Raw genomic sequence first — 6,007 nt, forward strand, 5'->3', positions numbered from 1 at the left:
TGCATTACCTCTCTTTTGAACTGATGAGGAAAATGCCATCAAAACTCCCCCCTTTCCGACTCAGGAAGAATTCGCCTTTTTCAAGCTAGCCAGGTTTCTACAAACCTCAAACTTGCCATTGAGTAATGCCTTGGTCATCATGTCTGACCCATTCTCGTCTATGTGGACCTTTTTAAGCTGTAACACATTCTGTTCAAAAGTCTCTCTGATCCAATGATACCGAATCTCTATGTGCTTCAACTTGGAGTACTGACTTAGATTTTTGCTCAAGTGTATAGCACTGTGATTCTGGCTAAATTCCTGTAAGAACATTTTCATCTAAAACATCTCTTTACATGCCTCTATGACTGTAATGTACTCGGTCTTTGTCGTTGACAATGCTATGACCTTCTGTACCTTACTCTGCCAAGAGACCGCTCCCCCTATAAACGTGAACATGAACCTCGATGTAGACTTCTTGGAGTCTATGTCACCTGCCATATCTGCATCTGTGTAGCCTTTTAATACAGATCTTCCGTCACCATAGCATAAGCTCAATCTGAATAAGCCTCTTAGATACCGTAGTATCCATTTCACCGCTGCCCAATGTTCTTTGCCAGGATTAATAAGATATCAGCTGATAACACCAACCGCATATGCAATGTCTGGGCGCGTACACACTATAACATACATCAAACTTCCTACCGCTGATATGTAAGATATCTTCCTCATCTCATTCACTTCTGCCTTTGTCTTTAGACACTACTTGTCGCTCAATTTGAAGTGACCATCCAGTGGAGTACTGACCGGTTTTACTGTATTCATATTGAACTACTCTAGGATTTTCTCAATATACCGTTCTTGTGACAACCAAAGCTTTTTGCTGCTTCTGTCACGGGTTATCTCTATTTCTAGGATTTGTTTAGCTGGGCCCAAGTCTTTCATCACAAATGACTTACATAAATCCTGTTTTAGCCTGTCAATCTTCTTGATGTCTTTACCCATGATGAGCGTGTCATCAACGTATAACAACAGAACTAAGAAATCATCATTTGAGAACTTGCGAGTGAACACACAGTGGTCCGATTCCGTTATGTCATATCCATGCTTTAACATGAACGAGTCAAATTTCGTGTACCATTGCCTTGGAGCTTGTTTCAGCGTATACAAGCTCTTCCTTAGCCTACACCCATATGTTCTTTGCCATTGACTTCGAACCCCTCTGGTTGATGTATGTAGATCTCTTCTTCCAGGTCACCATGGAGAAAGGTAGTTTTAACATCTAACTACTCTATTTCCAGATCCATGCTGGCTGCCAACCTAAGTAACACCCGTATAGATGTCATCTTTACCACTTGAGAGAATATCTCCTCGAAGTCTATACCTTTCCTCTGACCAAACCCTTTCACCCAAAGTCTACCCTTGAACCTCGTTTGTGAATTCTTCTGCTCAACCTTCTTTCTGAATACCCACTTGTTGCTTAGAGCTTTCTTGTCCTTCTGAAATTTCACCATATCATAATTGTGGTTCTTATGTAAGGATTCCATCTTCTCTTGCATAGTTTTCAACCACTCTACCTTATGGTCGTTGGCTAGGGCCTCAGAATAATCTTCTAGCTCTCCCTCATCAGTGAGTATAATGTACTCATGCGGCGAGTACTTCTTGAATGGATGTCTGTTCTTAGATGACCTCCTCACCTGTGGCTCAACAGGTAGATCAAGTGGGGGCTGCTCCCCCGGTCCATCTTCTATAGGAACTCCCTTGTCCTTTGCACCTTATTGTACTCCTCCGTCATCAGGCACCATAAGAGGAATAACCGGATCCATGTCTTCTAGCTCACTTGAACTAGGTTGGGTCTTCTCAGGTTTACAAATGTCTTCTATACATCGATCTTCAAAGAAAATCACATCTTTGCTCCTAATGAGCTTTTTCTCAGTCGGATCCGATAATCTGTATCTGAACTTTTCATCACCATATCCTAAGAATACACATTGATTGATCTTGGTATCGAGTTTTGACCTCTCATCCTTTGGTACATGAACGGATGCCCTGCATCCAAACACCCTGAGATGATTGTACGATGGATCTTGTCCAGTTCACACCTTCTCAGGTACTTCTCCATTCAACGGAGCTAATGGAGACTTGTTTATCAAATACACTGCCGTGTGCATTGCTTCTCCCCAAAACATCTTGGGTAACTTTGCATGGGATAATATGCATCTAATTATTTCTACAATGGTGTGATTCATTCGCTCAGCCACACTGTCTATGCCGTATACCCAGGGACTTATAATACTCATGGAAGTTACCAATGTATTCACCACCATTGTCAGTGCGGATGCACTTTAATGATCTACCTATCTATCTCTCGAGTATAGCGTGAAACATTTTAAACACACCAAAGACCTCGTCCTTGGATTTCAAAACATAAACCCAAACCCTCCTAGATGCATCATTTATAAAAGTGACAAAATACAATGCTTCACTCAAGTTTTTTGTCCTCATAGGACTACAAACATTAGAATAAACCAAATCTAATGCATGCAATTTATTAACATGAGAAGCAGATTTAACAAATGAAACTATATGTTGTTTCCCTAATAAACAGTCAATACAGGTTTTGAGAGGTATACTTGTCACGTCTGGAAAGAGCCGCTTCTTTGCTAGTAGTTGAAGCCCTTCACTCATGTGGCCTAGATGCCTGTGCTACATGTCAGTAGCTGAATCTTCCGCTGCGTTCAACCCACTCTTGCACACACTGACACTTGCCTTGTAAAGGGTGCAACACTTCTTCCCTCTGGCTGCGATCAACGAACCCTTGATAAGCTTCCAGCGCCCACCAACAAATCGGCTTTCATAGCCATCATCATCCAACCTTCCTGTCGACATCAAGTTGAGGCGAAGGTCTGGAATGTGCCTCACATCCCTGAGATGCCTCACATCCCTAAGAACCAATGTGCAGCCGACATCGACATCACTGACCCTTATGATCTTTGATATACCAGCATTTTCTATCTTCACGGTCTCATAGTTACCTGACTTGTAGCTTGTAAAGAAATCCCTGCGTGGAGTCACATGAAAAGAGGTTCCCGATTCTATCATCGAGTCGGTGTCCTGACTTGTAGCCGTGAGACAAACATCATGATCTGCTGAAAGAATAAGTACAACATTGCCATCTGAAATGACTGCAGTGGAGTCTGATTCATCTTTCTTCTCCTTTCCTTTCCCTTTCTTGTCATTCTTCTTCTTATGACATTCATACTTGTAGTGGCCCTTCTTGCCACAATTCCATCATTTAACATCCTTCCTGGCACTTGACTTACCTCTTAATTTATCTCGGGCTTTTCCTCCCTTTCTGTTCTTTTCTCTCCCCTGATCTTATGTCACAAGGGACTTTTGTTGAGTAGACCCCTGAGACTTCCTCCTTGTCTCTTCATTGAAGAGACAACTAGTTACCTGTTCCATGGACACTTTTCCGTCTGGCGCGTAGTTACTCAAAGACACCACCAATGTCTCCCAACTTCCATATGGTCCAGTTAGAACCGTTGAGACTGATCATCCTTAATGAGCCACCTTCCATAATTCAGAACTGATCCCACTCTGTTTAATCAACTTGGACGCTCTAATACTACTTTGTTGGGGTGCGTTATACAAAACCTTAGGATCTCGCCTCCCCAAAACATTAGAATTATGGGATATAATAAAACAATGAAATAATTCAAAGCACAAACCATACGACAAAAGAGATTTTACGTGGAAAACCCTCGAAGAGGTAAAGACTACGGGACCTAGTCCAGAGGAACAATTCACTACGAAGTAGAACATTACAACCGATCACAAGTACACACCGCTTAGGTTAAATTTTCTTCACTCATGTAGGAGTGAATGAACAATAAGAGAACAATGAAAATGGAGAGATTTCACCAATCACGAGGACGTAGAAGCGCTGAGACGTCAACTGCGCAGTAGATCACCTTTACGAGTAGAATCCTTCCTTTCACAATCTTCCTCTCTCTTTTTCTCTGTTTTTATTCTCTCTCTCTCTCTCTCTCTCTCTCTCTCCCTCTCTCTCTCTTCCTTTAGAATCACTTTAGGAAGCCTTAACATACCCTAGAATAGCCCTAGGGACCCATACTTATAGTTTAGGCAACTCCTCTTCTGCACCTTTACGAAACCGCCTCAAATTTATGTAGTCCACACAAAATCTGTGCAGAATTTGCGTAACCCTTGACTAGTCGAGGCAGACCCTCAATTGGTTGAGCGGACCCTCGACTGGTTGAGGCCAAAAAATATAGCACGCTGAACTTCGAGTCAAGCGAGCCTCGACCGGTCAAGCAACTCTCTTCGACCGGTCGAGCAGCCCACTCAACTGGTCGAGCAGCGCAATAATGCCAAGATTTGAGGCATCCAATCTGCACTACCTCTCCTCTGAACTGAGGAGGAAAACCCCATCACGCTGATCATCCTAGTTGTTCTAAAATACTGTGTGCCTATCACAGTTATAACATTCCACCCCTTATGCAAATCTTAGGATATATTACAATGCAGCCCACTGGTTTACCCGATTGCTTATCCAACCTTTAGGACAATCCAAACCGTTGATCAATGAGGCCCACCATATAAAGACCTTACATGCACTACTTTTACAGATCACGAACCGGAATTCACATAGAACACCTAGAAGTTTTCCATTGAATGTGGACCATTAACATTTGGTTTTAAAACCAAATCAGATGGACCATGCAAGCACATTTCTAGCACCTGCCTTTCAAATGAGCCCACGTTGGATATGTAAAATCCGTTCTCCAGCAGGTTCCGTTCTCAGGTGGGCCACACCATAGGGAACAATGGGGATGGGATACCCACCACAGGTTTGTGTGTGGGGCGACTATTGTATCTTTCATCAAACTCTTTAACCAGGTGAGTTGCCTGCTTATATTGGACCCGAATCCCCTACACCACCTGTTGTACGTGGTGCCTACAACAATCGAGCTGGGCCCACTCCTCATGGGACATCGGGTGCGTCCCTTGATTTTAGGCCTAGCAGCCAAAATTCATCCTCATAGAAAAAAAAAAAACTGAGGTTGTCCACACTACAGGGAACAATGGAGAGGGAGGGAACACCAACCACAGATTGTAGATTGTGAATGTGGCAAACGATAGTATTTATATTCCATCCAATCCATTCATCAGGTGCAAATCATTAAGATGAAGTGACATTCCAAAAACCAACCTGATCCGAAACTCAGGTGGGCCACGCAAGCTGAACTTACTGGTAGGCATGATTTTTATAATGGCGCGTGAGAGTATTTTTATAACTGGGCCTGATTGAACTCATGTATTCCATACCAAAAAGAATATAGTTTCCTTTAATTTAATATAGTTTCCCTTCCATGTCAGACTCAACCTAGCTTTTTTAAAGGCCATGATTTAAAGCAGGTGGTAAGGACATTTCGATCATTTCCTTTTTAAAGCTATAACATGCAATTTGGAAGTAGTAGGTGATGAAAGCCTATCAGGGAGATATCTATAAATTGTCATGAGCTTGGTATGCTACAAATTTCAAGAATTAAAAAAGCAAGAAATATCAAACAAATGCCAGAAAGAATTGGGATATGTACAATTATTTATTTATTTATTTATTTTTATTTTAATAATTACCAGGTCATTCTCATCACCAAAACTACAGTTCACTAATGAAGGGGATTCTCTGACCATGGTTATATGATCCAACCGTCAATCTGGTGTACCAACTGCAAATTGATAATGCTTTTGAAATTTTCCTGATTGAAAGATTCTAGCCCTTCAATATTTAGCCTTTCTTATTTTACCAGATGTAGATCATTTTTGTACCTCTTCTCTTAACCATATGTTTGTGGGCCATAAAGGGCAAGGTTGGGACTGCTCACCTGGGAGATCCTTGATCATTTTCACCTTGGTCACTATAAAACTATTCCTCAACTATGTCATTTTTTTTTTCTCAGGAACCGAGCTCACACAAAGCATGTTCCTGAGAGCGGCACGTGAT

The sequence above is a fragment of the Magnolia sinica genome, chromosome 4 (assembly GCF_029962835.1).
Source record: "Magnolia sinica isolate HGM2019 chromosome 4, MsV1, whole genome shotgun sequence".
Classification (NCBI taxonomy): domain Eukaryota; kingdom Viridiplantae; phylum Streptophyta; class Magnoliopsida; order Magnoliales; family Magnoliaceae; genus Magnolia; species Magnolia sinica.